Source organism: Rhynchophorus ferrugineus, unplaced genomic scaffold (genome assembly GCF_030347505.1).
Source record: "Rhynchophorus ferrugineus isolate W39M unplaced genomic scaffold, kcgeb_rfMv2 rfM2, whole genome shotgun sequence".
Taxonomy (NCBI): domain Eukaryota; kingdom Metazoa; phylum Arthropoda; class Insecta; order Coleoptera; family Curculionidae; genus Rhynchophorus; species Rhynchophorus ferrugineus.
The window spans coordinates 50960072-50983458 of NW_027472581.1; positions in this window are offsets into that span (position 1 = coordinate 50960072).

Genomic DNA, 23387 nt, shown 5'->3' on the forward strand with positions numbered 1-23387 from the left:
CCTAGTTAATAAAAACAAAACTCTAAATTATAACAAAAAAACGAATACATATGAGTTGTTTAATAAATATTCTTTGAAATTTAGTCATTCAAATAATTTTGGATATTGGCTTAAATATTTTATAATAATTAATTAGAATTATTCAATAATTGGTAACTTTACAATATAATGTAAAACTATTACAAACAATTTTTAAAATTTTTTACTTATAGCAGGCTATAACAAAGGATGTATTCAAACAATTTTACTTATCATTGTCTGTCAGTTAGAGTGATTAATGATGTAAAATATTTTATAAATAATTTAAAAATAGATAAACTAAAGGAATATTTGTTTGCAATAGTTTATACTTCATTATTATTGTTTTTAATTTAATTGTTTATAAAATGAAATTGTTTATTCACTTAAATAATTATAGTTTTGAATGTTTAATGACTAGTAAAATTTAGATGAGTAAAAAATGGCTAACGAATAGAACTTGTTTTTTAGTCTATGTTATATTATCACATTATTTAAAGGAACGTAAAGATATTTAGTATTAAAATGCAAATGGACTAAAGCAATGGGTTTATGAATTAGAAATATTCGGAGATCCAATATTTCAATAAAACTTGTATTAAAACTAGTAGTTTTTATGTCTACTGGACACTGCTCCCGGAATATGCTTGAGAAGAATTAGTTAACAAATAAAATTACAAAACAAAATATTCAATAATTCCAAGTAGACGAAAAGAAAAAATATAAGTTACGAAAGTTGTGATAGAAACAACGGTGCTGAAATAAAATTTAGTGTTATATATTGTCCTCCAACACACAAAATGAAACAATAACAATAGAGAGACTTATTTTCAAAATTAGGCCCAAGGTTTATTATTGGAGAAGACTTTAATCTTAAGCATAGAGTTTGGGATTCACCACTAATACAACGAATAGGAAATTAATTACTAACAGTCATTAATATTATAAATTATAATTATTATTCAGGGCATGAAGCCGTGGTGTGATATGGGACCACTCTTGTGTTTTCTCTGTACTGCTGATATCCCAATAAAAAAAGCAACATTATTTGGAACAACATTATTATTGAATATTTGCCGACGACACAGTTATTATGGCAAAAGATATATCTCTACCTAAGGCTGTAGAAAAAGTTAAAGTGGTAGTTAACAAGATCTAAAAATAGACTAGAGACTGGAAAATACAGCATAATAGCTGCAAATCTGTCCATGCTAATCCGTGCTAGTTAGTCGGAAGATACTTTCAACTTGACCTAAAATCAAAGAGATTGGTTTATCAGTCAACCAGAAAACCAACTTAGATCAATGATGTGCAAAACTTGCTGTTGCACTAAAATATTTAACCAACTAGTAATCCAACGCTGTCAAAACAAAATAAATGAATATCAGTTAATATCAAATAAATAAAAACATAGTTAACGAAGAGCTGCACTATGATTAGAAGATCAAATGGATTTACGAAATTATCCAAGACTTCGCATTAAAACATGAAATAAGGTTACTAAATCACAGCAACGTAGAAACGATACAACTAGTAAATAAAAAAAAAAGTTTATCTCGTAATCGCCTTGCGCGCGTATTGATACGACAACAGTAGTAATAAATTAATTTGTATATTTAGATTGTACAAAGCATATCTAATGCAAAATGTAATTAATTAAAAATGTATACAATATCTTCCAGGATGTCTATTACAAACTCTAAATGAAGTATAAAAAATTAATATGAATTTCGTTTTTGTAATGATTTTTCACAATAATCAATATTAAATTTGTGAATGTTCTAGGCAAGAGTGTAAAATTGGACAAGGAAAATGATCCCAGTTAGGCCAGTAACCAGGCTGGGTAAGACCGGATGTCTTCTGGGATGATTTCTAAAGTTGGTCACTCGCCAGTCGGTAGGCTTAATGCTGAGGACCGTGGTTCGGAGCCCACGTTAAACTTTAGGCCCAGTCCAGATAAACCTCTAGTTGACAAAACGAGTCTTTAAAATATATTTAAAAAAATATATATATATATACAAAATGTTATGGATATCATTCATTCATAATGACTCCAATTCACCGAACAAAAATGTTGATAAAAAAAGGTATGGATTTAGTTCATTTCACTTATTTTATTGTTAAAATTTAATTTATAAAGCTTGGAAATTAACGACAGATATATACATGTATCTTGAAGAAGCATAATTGAGATCTATTAAATATCATTGTAGTCAGTCATCATATTATAGTTTGCTGATTGTACAATTATTATACAAAATGTATCGTATTTTCAAAAATTAAACCAAAATAGATGCCAATTCTTAACACATTCTAGTTTCTGAAGACTTTAAAATGACTTGACAAGAAATTTAAATAAAAAAGAAATAATCTGTTTATAATATGTTAGTCACGTCTTAAAAATAAATTACCTAAAACTGATCAGCTATAAGAAATATTTTATGATATTTCGTAATATTGTGTTATCAAATTTGCTATAAATTGTATATAATTTAACAGATGATATTATAAATTAATAAATACTATAGTTTTCGGTATTCAACTAAATTGGAATATAATTTAATCACCATTTAATATATTTTTCTCCGCAATTTTTTTCGCCAAACAACATTCCAAGGTCAGTTTCTTCACTGAAATATTTACAATAGTTTACATTCTTTTTAGTATTCTTTTAGTATATTTTTATTAATATTTTTTGGATTCCAAGAAATTTGTTAGCATAATAATTCTTAAAAAATTATAAATTCAAGAAAGATAAGAAACATATTAAGATCGATCGGTTGGAATAAGTCTGTTGGTCTATCGGAATATTGGATCTGATGAAGTGATAATAAAATAATTAACTTTTAAAGCAATTGTTACCATCACTCCGCATTAATTAATCATTTTAGTGATATTAGTAATACTGATTCTTAATATGTGATACTTAATTTCTTGCAAGTATTCTGATCAGTTTTTACTTTAAAAATTTAGTTCAGTTTATTGAAAAAAAATGGTCATATTAGTTACAGCGTGTATTGCTAGTTCTCTTTTTGCAACAATACGTCTTTAAATTTATTAAGACATATTAGATTATAATTGTTTTTTTATTTTTCTGTATTATTTTACTTGTTATTTATAATTTAACTAAAAACGGAGGTTTTGTATAAAATATTGTATTTTTAAGTATATTTTGGATAAATAGTTTTTTAATTTATATTATAAATATATAATTAATAGCACTTGTCAGAATAGATATTGTTTTTATTTATTTTTATTTTATATAAATATATATTTTATACCAATGTTAACTAGTATTTAAATAAAATATTTTATTAAAATTTTATTTTTTAATTTCATATAAATTCCATAATCCTCTAAAATATTTTTATAACATATCTATAATATAAATATCTCATATATTATAATTTCCCCTAGTAGTAAATAAACCCGCTTGGTGCACTCTCAGGTGGTTAGAGGAACAATACTTGGGTGAGGGCCTAGAATGAGAAAAAATGGGAATCATATCTTCAAAGTCTGGGCAATCCCACTGCTCCTTACGATCTCTAGCGCACCACCACAAGCGTTTGGGGTAAACTTTGAACGTAATCCCCTCTCTAAAGGCTGAATCCTCCATGGATATTGTATTAAGAAATCTGGAAAAAAACCGAGCTCCTCGCTGAAACGTTCGAAAAATTAATGATATGCAATCCTTTACTAGGCCCTCGACAACAGATGTTAACTGTCATCAATGACACAATCGTCTCTTTCAAAAGGAAAAACTTTTCGTCAGATCACCTTCTAAGGAACATAGTCGTTCCTATAGGATCTTCGGCTATCAATCAAACATCTTTCTTCGGAAAAAGCTCTAGGTCGAGATGTTATTATAGCGAACCATCTGAAAAATTTCACCAGCAAGCAACTTTTCGAGCTTGCCAATATCATAAATTCTACCCTGAAGTTAATTTCCTAAAAAATTGAAAACACGCGCACGTCGCTGTTATTCCAAGAAAAAAAAGGCCAGACGAGCTCCTCCGACTACAAGCCTATCAAATTGATTATTTCACTTTTCAAACTTATAGTAATATTACACGCGCTTAACAGCTTCACTGACGCCATCACATAATTCCCAATGAATAACTCCGGTTTCCGTGCCAAACACTCAAGTCTTCATCAATTTGCACGATTCACAGTCGCTGCATGAATTCTCGATGCCATCCTTCATCAAGACCAACTCAACCGGACAATTGTTTGGTACAAGTTCTGGTGACTACAGATTAACCCGAGTAAAACTCAGTCTATTCTTTCCATTGCTGGAAGGAGTTCCATACATATCGTCTCCAAGTCGAAAAAATCCATATCCACTGGCTCCAGAAAGTATCATACCTCGGTCTCCAATTCGACAGCAAGTTCCAATGGCCACCCCAAATTTAACCTGCTAGTTACAAATAAAATGTCATGTATAGTAAAGTAAAATTGTATACACTTTGTAAACAATTCTGGTCCACCCAGTCCGCCTTTCTGGAGTACATCTGTGGTACAGGTACGTCTCCGAGGGAAAACTTACAACACAAAAGTACTATACGGTGTTCCAATCCAAAAAAGTCCGCGCGTTACTCAATGCCCCGTGGTTTATGAGGAACGCAATCACCTATCTCGATTCAGGCATCCCGTTCCTGAAAATCTTTACGAACATGTTCAGTGTGAGGTTCACCCTTGGCACCTTTCAATACTGAAATCAACTGATCAAATCCCTACTTATCCACCAGTCCCGGTAGTTAAAGCAAATACGGCAATCCCAGTCGTAACCTAGGGTCTCTGTCGCCCGCAAAACCCAATTATCCTGAACGCGGAGCGAAATCAGCAAAAGACCATTTCATTCTAGCTGATCAACATTGAATGTGTCAAAAAATATATGTCTATTCTGCTCTTGTAATACACTACAGCTTTCTGATTCTACTATATACCGAACCTAGCTGTATAGCGGATATTTCGATTCTCTGTCGATAAGAATGGCTCACGTGAAGGGTTCGATACAAGTCCAGGGAACTATATGTGCCCCGTTGACCTAGAGTACTTTACAAGTAAAACCCGTCTAAAGATACGGGAATCATTATCATTCCGCGCCTTACTGAGAGCAGTTTTCCAATTTTTAACTGAGAACGTAGTAAGTGTTTTGGGCTTCGGCAGCAGATTTTTCCAAATCAAATGATAAAAGCAATAAATTTACAAAATAGAATTTTAAACTTACTATGATTAGCATCTGTGTATACTGAATTACACGATTAGTGTATAATTTGTCTTAATATAGTAAAAATTAATTTTAATTTTTTTTTGTTTACATTAATTAGATACAGCAGCGTATTATTTCAAACGCATTTTAAAACGTCAGTAATGTCGTAAGATGCGCAAAAGATGGGATGCTGTAAAGAAATAGGAAGCAGGCGATGTTGCCTAAATTGGCAGCAAGGCGGCATCAGGGGAGACCATCGTCTCGCGACGAACTTGGGAGTGTGATGACGATGGTTCATCGATCGCTAGTAACCCGAAGAACGATCTATGGCGGTACCGGCACGACGTTTCGACTTAGTCTGTCGGCCGCTTATGTCACACCTAAGCCTCGAAACACTTTTATTGTCCACATTTATCAAATAACGTAAAAAGCTGTTTTGCCAATTAAGCTGTTTGCCATCGGGAATATTTGCGATTTTAAGTGATCGTTTTTGTTTAATTAAATTAGATAAATTAGCAGTTGGTTTTTTAATTATTTGTTAATGTAACAATTAACATTTATTAATCGTTTTAAAACAAATATATAACTTTTATTACTTCAAGTAACTTTATTTATTCAGAACTTAACTCCTGAATATATTTCAACTTTAAAACATCTATAGCCAACAACATAAATAATCATTAGGATCAGTTTAGCTATATTTTTAGACCAAATTTTTTAATTCACGAATTTTAAAATATGCACAAACTTCAGCAATGCAATTTATTAGAAACAATAACTTATCTACTCTACAGATGTGAGATATCACAAATAGAGTGTTACTATGGCTACATTTATTGAGGATATTGCAATAGTCACCATTAGAGGCAACATGAACATAGCAATTTAATATATATTCTATTAATTGAACCCTATAGATTGTTAGTGCAAAAGTCAATGACTAAACTGGTGTTTGTGGAATTCAAGCAGATTATATATTAAAGCTATGATCAATGCTATTACATTCTGTAGTAACAAAACTTCATTAACCGGCTTGGATGGCGCAGTGGTAATATATATATATATATATATATATATATATATATATATATATATATATATATATATATATATATATATATATATATATATATATATACATATACTATAAATAGCAAGGCAATAAATAGCTATAATAAACAAGGAAATCAGGCAGTAATAACCATAAATTCTTAATCAGAAATCTTAATAGAAAATTATTTGAAGAGAGGAACGAAATAAATAATAAATGGAGAAATAAAACGTTGTTTCATCGTTGTATTCATTAATATTTTATCATCAAAAAAAAAAATAATAATAAGAAAGATATGTCAAGCTTTATTTTTTTATAATCACTGTTCACATTATAAATACCACTAGCAATACCTTAATAAAACGAAATATTTTTATGGAAATCTGAAAACCCAAAAATGACATAACAACATCTAGTCAGCTAAATTATTTACGTGCATACGTTAAGTGTTCGTTAAACCTCATTGCTTATTCGACGAGCTTCATTAGATATTAAATATTCGAAACCGCAAATATATTTAAATCAATAGAGTTCCACTTTAAATATTGTGTGATGAATTAAATATAACGTTTTAATAAGTATTCAACGGTATTATGAATTAGAAATTACTCATATACATTTAATAACAATGGCAAAAACATATAAAGATAAAGCGAAAAAACAAATAAATTGGTCATATAATTAAAAAACATTTATTGTTTTTAATTCTTCATGATTCTACATGATCAGCTATTTCTTATGACTCATCACTTATGTTAAATAATTTATTTTCTTCATTCAACATCCGCCCCAATATAGCGTAAAACCTGCCTAGCCTTGAATATATAGCTAAAGCTTCTTCTTTTTCTATATATTTTTTTAATCCGATATACAAAAATGTTGATTATTTCTTTAATTTAATTTCTTCTTAATTTTGTCCTAACATCCATTGAATGGAACACTGCGTTGACATATTTGAGTGTATAGGTGATATTTCAAAAAACAATTTTGAATAGTTTTATGACTCAAAATGATACAATATTGTTTTATTTTATTAGAGTGTCATTTAAAAATACATAGACTACATATGTTGAAACTCTCATAAGAGAGCTATAGGTAAATATATGTGTTTTGGGTTATCACCTAAAAACATGGAGCAAAATACGTCATTCATAGCCAGCCAAGGGGACTTACCCATATTAGACAGGCTTCACTGAGTTATGTAGGAATGTTATCTATGAAAAGCGGATCTTAAATCACTGCTGATATTCTATCAAGTTGAAGATGGCACCCGCAAACTCATTCAAGACGTGTAATGTCTTGTGTGTCGCAAATTGTAAATTCGTTTTAGACTCAGACAATATTTTCCTTCTCATTTTATTCTAGTTAAAAAGAGACACAATGCTGTCTGATCAGTTCGAACGCGTAAATGAATGAGCCTGTCAAAGTCGTCCGGTTGTCAAACGTATGCAAAATTCTTCAAAGTAATAATGATAGGAGGTTATAACTCTGACCTATAAACTATTGTGGCTGTATAATTAAGTTCAATTATTTTATTTAGATTAGAATTTTGAATGTCGAAGCCAAACTCAACTAAAACTCATAGTTGATGCGACAACCTTGCGACGTTTTGACATCACAAATTTAGATGACGTATGTACAAAATAACTTTCAATAGACTATAGCTGTGATCTTACGACAACTGAATTTGATGCTGACCAAAAAATATTACCAAAAACGAGACATAAAGTAGCTAAATAACCGATTCTATTAAAATCGAAGCAGATTTTCTCAGTGTCTAAAGGTAAACAGCGAGTTCGAACTTCTCTTGGAAGTTTTGTTTGTTTGTGAAAAAAATTAAAATCGTTCTAATACATGATTTTTATCAGTACAGGTATTCGAGTAGGCTTAGTCCAGTAAATGTAGAGATTAAGTCGTTGTGCAAAACCTTAACTTAATCGTAACCAAATTTTATCAAAACTTTGATTAGAATTAGAAATACCACTCCAACCTTTCGATGATTTGTTAAAGTTTGTTAGTTTGCGACCAAAATTTGATTTGATCTCAAACTCTCCTTCAGTAAGTAAATTATCATCATCAACCTATTGTAGCGACCTTGACGCATATCGAATTTTACATCGTGGAATAACGGTCTACAAAATACCCATAAATATAAACGCAGATGTTGAACACGGGCGGGGTGCCAACAGCGCTAACTAGAACACGGAACGAATATCTGGCAACCCCGAGACGTTTATCTGGGAGATTATTGAAGGGTACGTTGACTCATTCAGACACTGGCCATAGTTCAGTCCAGACGTGCCACCATCGACTGCCCAAGCCTCGCCTAGAGGTAAACCCAGAGCTGATACCTTTCATTTATTTGTATTTTATATCGTCAATAAATAACGGTCACATAATGTAAACACCACTGTTTCATTTCGTTTTATCTCCATTCACCGAAACCCTAAACTATAGTCGGTGCTGGAGAGTCTACTTCTCACACAATACTTGGTGTCGCAGAACCTTGAACATTCTTCACTAAATTCCGCTACAGTTAGCGTACAGCATTCATTCGACAAGTATATTCACACCATTGCAATTTGAGACTCTGACTTTGTTCCTCAACTGTGTTCTAATTGTTCTTAACATCTTAAACGAATGACTTCATTTCTAAAATGATGTCGAAGCTTAACTATATCATATTTTAACAGAATCTAAGTATCGCAGCCATACAGAATAATTGGCAAGATAAACGTTCGAAAGAGGCAGTCTTGATTCTAACCATTCCACGCGTGATATCTAACAAAACAAAAAGCTATTACAGCCTGGCTGATTTGTATTATTACTTCAGTAGTGAATGCTGATTTTTACTCCTGAATCACTGAAGTATTTTAACCCTTCCCCTGGCTCCAGCTGGATCTCGTTGACATATACAATAGTAGGCAATCCATCAGTTGTCAAGACTTTGATATTGTCCTCATTAATTCTCAAGCCATATGGCTCTGTAATACGAACTATATTATAAAGAATGCTAGAAGCTTCAACATCAGTATCAGCGAATATAGTATAGTATCGATCATAGTATAGGTATCAGTATCACTATTATCACGTACACCAAATCGATCGAGAAGTTTGTAACATCATGTTCAACGCCATCCTATAAGAGATCTGTGTGGGAATTGGGCATAAATATCTAGAAAAAAACTTTCAAACCAAACGAAACTAATATTGAATATAATTTGCCGGACATAGAAGCTGAAAATTCCATGATTGAATTAGTCACTTCGAAAGAGCTAATCAAAGTTATTAAAACTGACATTAATCCCAGGAAATCACCAGTCTATGATTTAATAACAGGAGAATTACTGCAAAAACCACCAAGAAAGGGAATTATAAAACTCACCAACTTGATCAATACAGCATTTAGATTAAAACCTGTCCCAGTCATTTGGAAGATGGTGGAAGTTATAATGATCCCAAAACCTGGAAAGTCACCAAACGAAATAAACGCCTATAGACCTATATCACTGCTGCCAGCAATATCTAAGGTTTTTGAAAAACAACTGTTGAAATCTACGAATTTTTCAGAACAAAGTCCTGAGAAGTATTGGGGGCACACCCAAATACTACAGGACAGACTACCTACATCGAGACCTTCAGATACCTACACTCAGTCAAGAAATCAGGAGAATTGCAAGGGGTATGATAAAATACTCCAACATCATGAGGATATTGAAGTATCGCAGCTTTTGTATACCACCAGAACAGGACACAGGCTCAAAAGAATCAAACCATCTGATCTTGTGTAGTGTTGTGTAGTGAGGTACATATAATAAAAAATACAGCAGTGACATGTATAAACATTATTTCCCCTGAGACAGGGCCGATGGGTCCTCCTAGTTATATACCTAGATTTAAGTTATAAAGATAAATTGTAGGTTAGTCGGAAACGACTAGTAACAATGTAATAATTGAATAATAATTTTAAAAATATTCAACGCCGTAACTTTTTATAGAAACTTTTCGCATAATTTTATCCACTATTCTCTTGAAAAACAGTGGGGAGATCACATCTCCTTGGCGAACACCGGTCGAATCTCAAATGTAGAAGCAAATATGGATGTGAATGATACATATTATAGTGACGACCAAGTCTACCGTAAGCAGGTGTTCTATTTACGGTTATCCTAAAATATTGGCATTTGTATACCAAATTATAATACCAGATATTTTGAAAACAACGAAAATTGCTTTAAGCATCATTTGAAATAGGGTCTCAGGGAGTATTAGAATTGCGTCTTTTTCATGTCATATTTATTGCAAGTACGTCTATATTAACATCCACATCTACAGTCTACTACGTCGATTAAATATTTGGTTTTCCCTGAATCGGTGGGTTTTGCGCACTTTGCTTTTTACTATCTGTAGATATTGATAAAATATCAGACTGGGTTTTACATCGAGTTGGTGTACATATTTAGCCGACACACAGTTCAACAATTAATTATAATTTTTATTCGTCTGTTATTCCAATGTAAATTTACAAAAGCTTCGATCAAATTCAGTCACCATTAACTAAATCTGCGAGATGTTGGGAAAATTCGCAGTTTAGATGTATTTTACAATCCGATTTGATTGAAGTGCAGACAATAGATGGAAAATTATAATTACACATGAAGTGGATTTTTAATTTGTATAATATAACGTACGAGGCATATTATTGAATCACTAAAGGTAATAAAAGATATTCAAAATTAACCCTTTCAATTACCATTCATTTACTACATCCTGTTCCATCTCAATTTTATTAAAACAGCTTCTTAGTGCCGCTCATAATGGCCACCATCTGCAAGTTAAACTATGCCAGAGAATCCATTAAACTTAAACTCTTTTTAACAGTGTTGCCATTTTAAAGAAGGTATTAGTATTTTTGCTATTTTAATATATTATAGTTGATTTTTATACATTCGAAACTAAGATTTTTCAGAAATATTTATATTTACAGTTTATCTCTTATTATACATGTCTGGCTTAAAATGATCTAATATGGCTGCTGCGGTTAGCTCAGTGTATTGTATTTTTAAAGCTTCCACGTCTACTAAACGTTGAAGTGCTACCCCGGGCTTCTATCTGTATTTGGTTCTTAGAAGAACCTATTGTTTTTATTAAATTTCATCGAAGTTTCATCTCATGATAGCCTGGAATATCACTTTAACATTCTGATTCAATATTGAGGTGTTGAAGGCTCTTAATACTTTTCTCATCATTCTGTTCATCTTTCTCACAGCCCATGACTCATTTTAAGAAGTATTTCATTTCTGCTGCTTGTGTCTTACTTTTATCCCTTTTACAATACCCACGTCTCATCTCGCTCATCTCTTAAGGTGTTTATAACTTTATTGTATGAAATAATAAAGAAATATAAAATAGATTAAACAGGACGCCATTTCGGGTATAAAAACATCAAAAAATAGAAATATGGATAAGAGATTTACATATTTAACAATTAATAGCCTATAAAATTCGCCTGGTTGTCAAATGTGTGCAGTAATCAAATATTTCAAATCATTAGTAATAATAGAGGTTATAAACCGGGAAACGTTGTTTTCCTCTTTGTTCATTTTGATAAATTTCAGATCGCTACTTAACATTTGATATTATTCTAATTAAAATGCCAAAGTCAATAAATAATCAGCATCAGAAACAGATTACGTCTTTAATCAGATACTTTGAGAACTTGCAAAAAATATTGATGAAAGATATATAGATGTATGATATGATGTATAAAAAAATATATGATGATATGATATGATACTAAGAGAATATGGAATAATGAGTACAATCTAAACAAAAGTCATGTATGATGGAAATAGTAAATAGCCAAATTGAGGGTTGGAAATAAAACAGCTACATGAATTTAAGTACATGCCTACGAAAATTGAAAAAAGTAGATTTCAGGAGATGGAAATGAATACCAGAATTGGAAAAATCATGAACTATGCTATAATATAAATAACAAATTCATTAATAAAAAAGGAATATTAACCAAAACAAAAATGGAAGAGTGCAAAGCAACTTACAGACCAACCCTAATAAGCTGTGGTATATCGATAATATGTAGCTAATATTGTTGTTGATCTTGTTGGTTAATTACGTTGTTTAAAATATGAAACTCTTCAACAGATGGATTCTAGTTTACGCCCCAGCTTCTCTACACTTCCATTTTCAGTCAGAGGACCATTTTCATTTCGAGCTTACTCACCTAATCTACACCTTCCTTGACGATTCTTTGGAAAACCCAGATAGTCTGCTATACCACACTCTATACCAATAATATCTTTTCCTCTACATATTCAGCGGCGTCTTATGAGTTACAGTAAATGTGATGAGAAAACATTATATATTTAATTGAATTAATTAATGGACATGAACGTCGACTATAAAATGGGTACTCTGGATAATATGTATCTAAAACAGAAATTACAAGAATTTCTCAGGCGTCAGTTTATATACAGTAAAATGACAAACTAACTTAAACATAGATAATCAGGCAGCTCTCAAAAATGACGTTCATGGACACATAGTATTGTATGTAACAGTATAATAGCCCTTTAATCGAAACGTTCTTCTAAAAAAAGATTCTTTATAAGCTGTTATTTATTAAACTGTATCAAATATCTATAGCAATCATATTATTGTATTTTATGTAACCCACAAAATAAATAATATTATCAAGGCGGCGGACTGTCCTCCTACCATTATTGTAATCACGGGTTCAAATTAAGCTGAATGCATGAGTATTTTAAATTACTAGCATAAAAAATCACTAATTAATTTTATATTGACTGAATCGTTGATAGTTAATATATTGATCTAAGTTAAAATGTTGATTAATGCTAATCATAACCTTTATAAACCGCAATATCGATAATATTTGTCGCTTAATTTTAACCTTGTTGATTGTTTTACAATTTCACACCTAATAAACGCCTAATAAATCTAAAACCATGTATTAAAAATAGATTTTTATTGAAAACAAATTATTATCTATCGTTTTTATGTAATAATTTGTTTGTTTTCTACTAGCTTCCTATACTTGCAACGTAATTTTGAGTAAGTTTATTTGAGTAACACTAGCTTATGTGAATATTTACGTTACTAAAATATATTTAGTATATGAGAAAAATAATAAGTATATTAATATTAATTAACTGTATTTTTAATATTTAAAAACGTATGGTACACATATTACAACTAGTTATTAACTACAACTATCTAGTAAGTTTTCTTTAATATTGTTCTTAAGTCTAGATTTGGACTTAAGGAGGTTTAAATTTAATTAGCATTTGGTAATTAAGTAACATAATTTAGCAATATTAGTTGAAGGGGTTTTTGTCTCTTCAAGCTCTCAACCTTCTGTCTACTGTTGTCGAGCAATTATACGACTTCAAGGTCCTTAATCGTTTAATTGCCTCTCTTGATCGTTAGTACCCTTAGATCTTTGTAGATATCCTCAATTCTAATATAGCGTGCAGCTTTAACAATGCTTCTAGTACATTCTGCCACCTGATATACAGTATTTTTTTTAAAAGTTAATTACATAAAAAACAAATGTTTAATTTATGTTTACCGAGTGACAATTTGAAATAGTTCTCTCTCAAAGAGCTACGTATTCCTCAGTTTTCTGAGAATACTTTCCGGATTAGACGTTTATTTTGAAATGATTGTATTAGATCAAGACCACAATATCGAAAAGAACTCACTTTTTTCATACATTTCATAGAATTGGTTATGAATAGAGTCAACATCAATCTGATGTTAAGTCGAATATGGACGATTTCCCTTTGGCCAATCTAACGTTATATTATTCTTTACTTACTTTTTTATATTATACTTCATTGCGACATTTTTGTCACAGTACCCATACTAATATTTACTGCTGCAACGAATTAAAAATATTTCTAACCACAACTCCAGAACCGAAATATTAATAATGTAAATACAACTATAAAGATTTTTACTTACAAGAGTTCTTGTTTAAAGTATCTGATTAAAGACGTAATCTGTTTCTAATGCTGATTATTTATTGACTTTGGCATTTTAATTAGAATAATATCAAATGTTAAGTAGCGATCTGAAATGTATCAAAATGAACAAAGCGGATAATAAGAATAAGAGATAAATGTAATAGGGCAATAAAATAGCTGAAAGAACTAATTCAAAATGTACAAAACCAAGGCATTCAAAAATACCTAGAGAATTTGACACCAACTGAGGCTACAGACTATTCGTTGTGGAAAGCAAGAAGAAAGCTTAAGAGACCACAGCAGCACCTATTAAAACAAGCGAAAATAATTGGTCTAGAAGCAATAAAGACAAGGCCGACATTTTCTCAAAACACTTAAAGTCTCAGCTACATTAAGATGACGAAAATAAAATTACTAGTTTTCTGGATTCGCCATTTCAAATGGACTTACCGCCCGAGAAATTAACGGTCAAAAAAGTTAAACAAACAATAATGAGACAAATTAATATTAAAAAAGCTCCTGGTTATGACTTAATTACTGGTAAAATTTTAAAAGAACTATCACAAAAGGGTATAAAACTATTAAGATTTATATTTAATGCTATACTACGAATTAATTACTTCCCTAGCATCTGGAAAGTAGCTAAAATACTAATGATTCTTAAACCAGGAAAAATACCAGAAGATGTGACCTCCTACCGGCCTATAAGTTTATTACCGATAATCTCGAAAGTTTTCGAGACACTATACATCAAGAAGCTAAACTATAATATAGAAAAAAGAAAAATTATACCAGGACATCAGTTTTGGTTTCGCAATAAGCATGGGACTATAGAACAAGTGCGCAGACTTGTAAACAAAATAAACACTGACCTAAATGCCAAAAGATATTGTTCGGCTGCTTTTCTAGATATATCTCAGGCTTTTGACAAAGTATGGCATACGGGCTTGCAGGTTAAACTAAAGAAACTTCTCCCTCATCCGGACTATCAGTTACTAAAATCGTATCTCACTGATAGACATTTTATTGTAAATCAAGGCGATGAACATATCGAATTAAATCCCATATATTCAGGAGTTCCGCAAGGTTCTGTACTGGGTCCAATACTGTATCTTCTGTATACAGCCGATCTGCCCACCACAAAAATAACTACTGTGGCAACATACGCAGACGACACAGCAATCTTGGCATCCCATGATCCAGTCACAGCATCAATAAACCTACAAACCCAACTGGATCAAAAACAATTATGGTTGAAGACATGGCGCACTACAGTCAATGAAAGAAAATCCACCCATGTAACGTTTAGTCTGCATAGGAGAACATGTCCACCAGTGAATATCAATAATCATCAACTCCCCCAAGCAAAGCTTGTTAAATATCTTGGTATGCACTTAGATCGACGCCTAACCTGGAAGAAGCACATATTCTATAAACGAAAACAACTTCGACTAAAATCATACCAAATGTATTGGCTCATCGGGCGCAAATCCAAGTTATCATTAGATAACAAGGTGTTGCTGCATGAGTCTATACTCAAGCCTATTTGGTCATATGGAATCCAACTATGGGGTACCGCTAGCAAATCTATTATATACATCATTCAACGGTTCCAAAATAAAATGTTGCGTGCCATTGTTGATGCTACGTACTATATTTCAAATAAACATATATGTTGCGTGATACAACGCGATATTCCTCTAGAACCTATAACGAGTGTCATTCAACGTGTTTGTTTGAAGTATTTCGAAAGAGTGTCAGTGCATCCCAATGTACTCGCTAATCAGCTAAATATGCAGAATAAAACGTTTAACACCACCTGATCTGATTACTGGACATATATAAACTTTAGAATAAGCTTTAGAATAAGACTAATTAATTAATATAATATTTTATACAGAAGATCGCTTAATGAAGTGATTTTCTGCATGCCATGTAAATATATATAGACATAAGAAATACTTATTGCCTATAGGACAGATTGTGGAATCACAAAGAGTTAAAAAAAATCCCTCCTTTATCGATTCTGAAAAATGAGACTGGTGAGAGTTTTAAATTCATTACCTATACTTCGAATGTGTAAGTTTTGTAATTTAATGCATTTAGGGCGGGTAATTTTTGGAAATGGGTGATGGTGTGACATGGTTGAAAGTATCCATCTATATGTGTGGGTTTCCTGTAAACTTAGTTCCTGACTATTATCCTTTTCTCCAACTTATTTGGAATTACTCTAGATGTTCGATTATGGATGCGTTAATTTTTTTGTTTCGGAAGTTTATTTTAAAAGTATGTTGTTTTGGTGTTTGTTTGCGTTTTGTTGAAGTTTAACTTCTTAATGTTTTAATAAAACAAATAATAATAAAATATTTATGTTAATAAAAAGATCAATAGAAAGCTGATTTTTGTATACTACTCTGAAACCTCATTACCTATATATAAAGCTGGGTCTATGAAGGGAACCTAAGATTATCTGTTGATAGTCCCGAAATCCAGGCATTATAAAAAATAATATAAAATCTTTACCTCCACATCTTATTTATTGATTCATACTTATTGAAATGCCGTATAGAAAAGGAAGAAATATTTTTTAGTTACACTTGAATAATATTATACAAACATTTATTACCTAACCAACTAATTGACTTATATCCAGCAATATTAATTTTAACCAATACCTGTATGTGCTTATCTCTAGAAAGAAATTGTACGTAATTAGTTTTTTCCTGGTCTCAGAATAATCAGAAAGCATTCTTTCTGTTTGTGTTTATCGCTGAACATTTGTTGACCTGAATGAGGACATGATATACGTGAGAAAATATGCATTGTTCAAGTTGTAAACAATTAGTCTGTCGATATATATTGAGAACATTTCATTATAGTTGCGATAACGGTATTGACCATAAATAGTAACGACTTTGAATACTCAACAAATACGTGCCTCTGATAAAATGATTAAGCTCATTTAGATTCAGAAATAACTTTTGCTACTATTATATGATTATACTTTATGACTATCACTATAGTCATGGTAATAAATATGTTATTATTAATTGTTCTATTTTATTATTGGGCATTTTTATCGTCAATTTCTCTGCTTCTAATATGTTAAATTACAACTTCATAAATAAGCATATCCAGGAAGTTGTTTTAAACCACTTTGATTATTTATTTTAAAAAACAGGCTGATAATTTTATTTCTAGTGAGTAATAAATATCACAATATAATTTAAAAAATTCTATTATTTGTTTTCAAAAGAAATAGTTATCCCAGATTGGTTGCTAACCCATATGTGTAGAATATTTCATATTGTCCTTCAATAAAAGATTATTTTAAGCTTATATTACAATAATATTATCAAAGACTAAACAACGGGTAATCTCTAGCTTTCTTATTTTGATATTTATATTAAATACCAGTGCATATATTTAAACATACTGCTTTTGACACATAAGCAAAATTAACGTTGTAATATTTAAAAGCTTTATAAAATGTTCTTTTTAAGTAGTTGTTAATAACAAATTATTTTAATTGAAATCGTTACTGTATCGTGTATTTTATATTTCTATAACCATTAATGGTTTTATAATCTTCCCAATGGGCAATAAGTATTGCTTAAAATAGTTATTATAGTCTATCAAAAGTAGCAATCAACTTACGTCAACTATAAATTTATGACATTAAAACGGTGCAGTGATTATAAAATTTAACGTTGATTTTTACTCATTTTAGTTTATTTTAGCTTTGATATATAATAACATTCTAGTGTAAATAAAATAATAAAGCAAGAATGTTATATAATATAATTTATTTTAATATTATAGTACATCTAATGCATATATTATCGAAGGACTTAAACTACAGTTAATTAAACATCCGCAATAGTTTGTAGGTTAGAGTTATTTTATTATATTTATATTGAACTGTTTTCTAAACCACTTATGGTATCCCCTGGAGACTTAATCTACCTATTTAATACTTGTACATCAATGTAATTTATTTTATTTTCATTAGGGAACATATTTACTTAAGTGACAATTTGAAATACTTCACTTTTTAACATGATATCTTCATAACTTAATTTATGTTTTGCAAGTCAATTCTTAATTACACCCTTTGCCGACCACTTATTGGGATCAAGGTCTGCAAGTTACATTGACACTCTTTGTGGGTTACCTTTATATTATTTAAATCCTATGTTTCTTAACAGCGTTCGAAATGATGACTTATATCCCTCAAAGAGTACCTAGTATATACCTAAGTTTTCTATGGTTCTTCCTACCTTCTAAACTAACAGTTTTCTCTGAAATAATTATATTAAATTATATTTACATTGAAAAAACTACTCACCGTTTTTATACATTTCATAAATTTAACCTTAAATAGAGCTATTATCAAGGTATGTAGATACTTTATTTTCGGTAAGTGTGAATCATATGGTTTTTCTTTAATTTGAGAAATTTTACTTATAGTGCCCACGCTAATATTCAGTGCAGCTGTAAAATAATAAAATATTTCCAATAAAAATTCCAGCAGTCATTTAATGGTATTAATAATTACCTCTCTAACGCATTTTACTGTTAAGAACGGGCACCCACTTCGTTCCTAGTCGAAGTCATTGATTAGAGACGTAATCTGTTTTTGACTTAACATTTATTTGGCATCGGCATTTTCAACCAGAATAATCAAAATTATTAAGCAGAGATCTGAAATTTATCAAAACAAGCAAAGCGCCAAAGCAGTGTTTACCGATTTGTAACCTCTTATTATTTTGCAGGTTGGTTAAGTTACATTTTCGAACGTATCAAACAGTATTGTATCTCTTTTTTACTAATATAAAATTAGAAGGAAAATATTATCTGGTATTAAACGAATTTACAAGCTGCAATAGGCAATACATCTTCATGACGCGAGTTCACTGCTTCTTTGGATAGACTTAGACCATATATTGTAGATCACATGTAGAAGATCATTTCAGTAAGGGTATACAGATGTATAAAATATCATGTCAAATATCAAATATATATATATAAAATATAATATTTTTATGTCCATTAATCGGACATCATCATTGCTATCAGTAACATTTAACGGATTGCCAAGTACATTACTTTTGAACCATCTACCACACAAGAGAGCAGTCACCAATTTGGATTCCGAGAGTATCATGGAACAATCAAATAAGTACATAGCACTGTAGATGTTATCGTTAAATGCCTTCAATGGACTGTACTGCTCTGCTGCTTTTTTGGACATAAGTCAAACCTTTGACAAAGTGTGGCATAAAGGACTGGCATACAAACTAAAAAAGACACTTACATATACATATTACCTACTGCCGTCCACTCAGCGCATACTGATCGAAAAACTGCTTCATTTCAACTTCAATGCCACCTAAATAAAAAAGCATGAGCAACTGGTATAGGCATCTGGATCAGGATGGGCGAAGAGTAAAGCAGAAAATAAGTCAATATGGCACAAATTGTCAAGAGACTTACGCAACATACTAACAAGCTTACATTGGCGCTGATTGGAACAGGAGACTCAAGAGTTGCGACATACAAGTCCAGTTTCAGCAACAGACTCATGCAGAAGGATGGGGGAGCTGCTCCCATAGAATGAGCCTCTGTCATTAAATAAAATAAACAAATAGTTTAAAGTTTAGTTTAAAATAGTTATTGTTCTGAAACAAATTGCTATTGCGCAGGACAGAGAAGAAAATAAATGCTACAAGAGGTAAATCAACGGCATTCTGGACCTTTGAACTATGGACCCCATGACTATATTAGACTTGCTAGCAGTACCCTTAGTTGGATTTCTTAAGATCAAACAGACCTAAGTATTGATTTGTATAACCCTATTTAGTTAACCAAGAATATCTTCAATTTGCGTTTGACAAGACAACGCATTTGGTTTAGTTTTAAGTTCAACTTATTTTCATTTAGCAAGTATTATATTCTTCTTCCAAATTTGACAAAGGTCTAACCTAGACATAAAAGTGCGGATAAGGGGAAAGAATTTTTAGTTTAACCCATGAGCCTATATGTCATGATTTATCAAAAGCCTGAGATATATCCAAGAATAAATATTCCGAGCAATACCTTTGCATTGCATTTGCGTCCGTATTTATTTGATTTACATACTTATTAGGAAACTCGAATTTATATTCTCAAATAATATTTCCATTAGGCTTCTTAATATATAATATATTATTTCTCAAATGTTTTTTCAAATTACAGTTCCTGATCTTTTCCAAGTTCAAAATCACAACGATTTTATCTAATTTTCAAATGCTGGGAAGTAATTAATTCGAAACATTGCCTCAAACATAAATGTTATTAATTATATACTCTTTTCTGGTAGTTCTTGTGGAATCTTTCTAGTTATTAAATAATATCCAAGAGCTTTTAAATACTTATTTCTCTATTTATTGCTGATTTAACTACCTTCATGGTAATGTTTAAAATGAAATATTCTCAGTCTAATGTTCATTGTTTTTAGTCCAATTATTGTCATTACTATAAGAAGTATTAAAAAATGTTGAGTGAAAATCACTAAAAATTACGCAGAAATAACAAATTAATTAATAATATATTAAAAATACTGCTATTAAAAATATGTCCAAAATTTTAAGGCCAAAATGTTCAGGTGAATAATATAGAAATATAATATAGAATTCTATAATATAGAAATATAAATCAGTCGGAATTAATCATGCAAACGGTAAGTCAAAATTAAGCGGTAGACATGCCTAAGAACCAAAATCATCCTTCTTCCGAAGAAGACCGCTGGCAAAAAGCCTATGACGGTACGAAACGCACAGACGTTAAACTCTCGACAGCATCTGCATCAGGCAGCGTAGCGTTGCACAGAAGCTCCTAGCAACAGGTCGGCATCAAGGTGAAAACGAAGGAATGCGACTAGAGGTCTCTCGGTGACCATTTATCGACTGAGCAAACATATGTTGGCCAAGCGGTCATTGTCTGAGGGTTTCTAATGTTTGAGCTTTTCTTATTTTAAAATATCCCCAGTCTAAGTAATAAAAATGTGTTATTTTAAATAATATTATTTTTATTAGCATTATTTTTAAAAGTAACTTTTATCATTTATTATACAGGACAGCGCGGAGGATGTCAGGAGATTGAAACGAACAAAACCGTACGAACTTATATAAAGTATATACATTAGTGTAACAGTGTAAACTATAGCTATACGTTAATAATTAATAAATAATTATAATTTTATAATTGAGGTATACATAGTGATGTATTTTCTCGCACTCTTCTTGCTTGTTAATTAATCCAAGTACATAGGAAAAGTAGTAATAAATTAATTGTAAATTAACATTGTACTAAGCGTATCTAATAAAGATGTTATAAAAAAAAATTATTATACAAAAATTAATTTCAGTTCATTAGTCTCTCTAAAACTCGAGAACTGCTGGACTGACTTAGCTAATTTTGATTTTTAAATATTGGTGAAAATCCAGGGAAGGTTTATATGATCAGAAAATGTGGAATTATTGCGAGGAAAATAGTAAAAATAAAAGTATTGTTTTACATGCGAAGTTCCACTGTCACTATCATCAACAGTTTCACTATCACAAAGGATCGGCATTGTCGTTGGTTGCCAAATATGTATGGTTACGTTTGAAATAGTTCGATTTTGTATCTAAGATTGTTGCATACTGATTAAAACTACCGGCCACTATTGTCATATCTCGATTACCACAATTTACATACAAATAAAAATTATTATTTTATAGGTATTTTGTGGTAGATATATCGATTCGATAGCGTCAAAATAAAGTGAAAAATAATGACATAATTACTTACTAATTACTTAACTAATCTAATTACTAATTAAAGCATACTTTGTAAATTTCATGTTTATTACTATTTAACATAATCACAAATTTTGGTGCGCCATGGCTGTCTTTACTTCTATCATTAATTCTCGATATATTTGGTTGTTTTTGATCAATAATTATTCAAAATCGCCCTCAATATATTGTTTTAAACGACCTAAAACTAATTTTAGTAGGTCTGAAAAATCGAGACCATACTTGCGAACCATATAGAAAAACGGAACGTACCATAGTCTGATATACAATAAATCGGTGGATGATGTTTTCCAATTTCGAAGACTGATTGAACGGTAGTTAGAGAATGCTGATATTTATCTAGTATAACAGCAATATAGGCCTATTTCCAGATATATAGTAATGTTTACAGCCTGATGATGTAATTTGTGATACTTGTGAGTTAAATGAGCTATTTCTGAAGCAGATTTTGAGGTTGTCGGGTGGCTTATTCAATTCAGACACCTCCCGAGGAACCGATTTTAGTAACATATCCTAATACAATTTATAGTGGGTTTTTCTGTTTATTTCAATAGTCAGGAATAACGGAGGTGATCTGAATCCAATTCGTGCAGAACGGGCAGGTTCACTAGACGATTTACTTTTTAAAGGTTTAATATATGATTAATGGGGTATTTTCTTGATCCGGGTAGTGGGTAAGAATAATGAGAACGAATTTTAAGGTGTTGTTGAGGTTGACAATAAGGGTTTCTTGTAAATTTGGGAAATAATTGCCCCAAGAGGTATTGTGGACTTTGAAATCTTCGCCTATGGGTTGGCAGAAGTCCTATCGATTAATTTTACAGAATTAGTCCCACAGAATTTGTAACTGTCAGTAACTTGCACTATTATTGAAGTTGCTTCGATGCTAGCGTACCCTCGAGATAGAATGGGGTAATATTTTGTATAAATTTTGTTGAGGATCATGTGTGCCTGCGTTTCGATGGAATTTGTAATTTGGAATTGAAAACCGAATTACCGATTGGATTTAGAAATGTTTTCTTTAGGAAGAATTTTGTGACATCTTAACGAAGTAACCAACGACTGACTTGGTATTATAAAATAGCTTAGCGTTCTATATGTCAAGAACGGCTGAATGTATAAAAAAATATTTGAAACAAAAGCCGTTAAGACACATTAACAGTGTTATTAACATTATTAAGTGACACTAAACTCATAAGAAGCGACATATTTGCAAAAAAAATACCTTTGATCTTTAAGACACGAGCACAAGATTT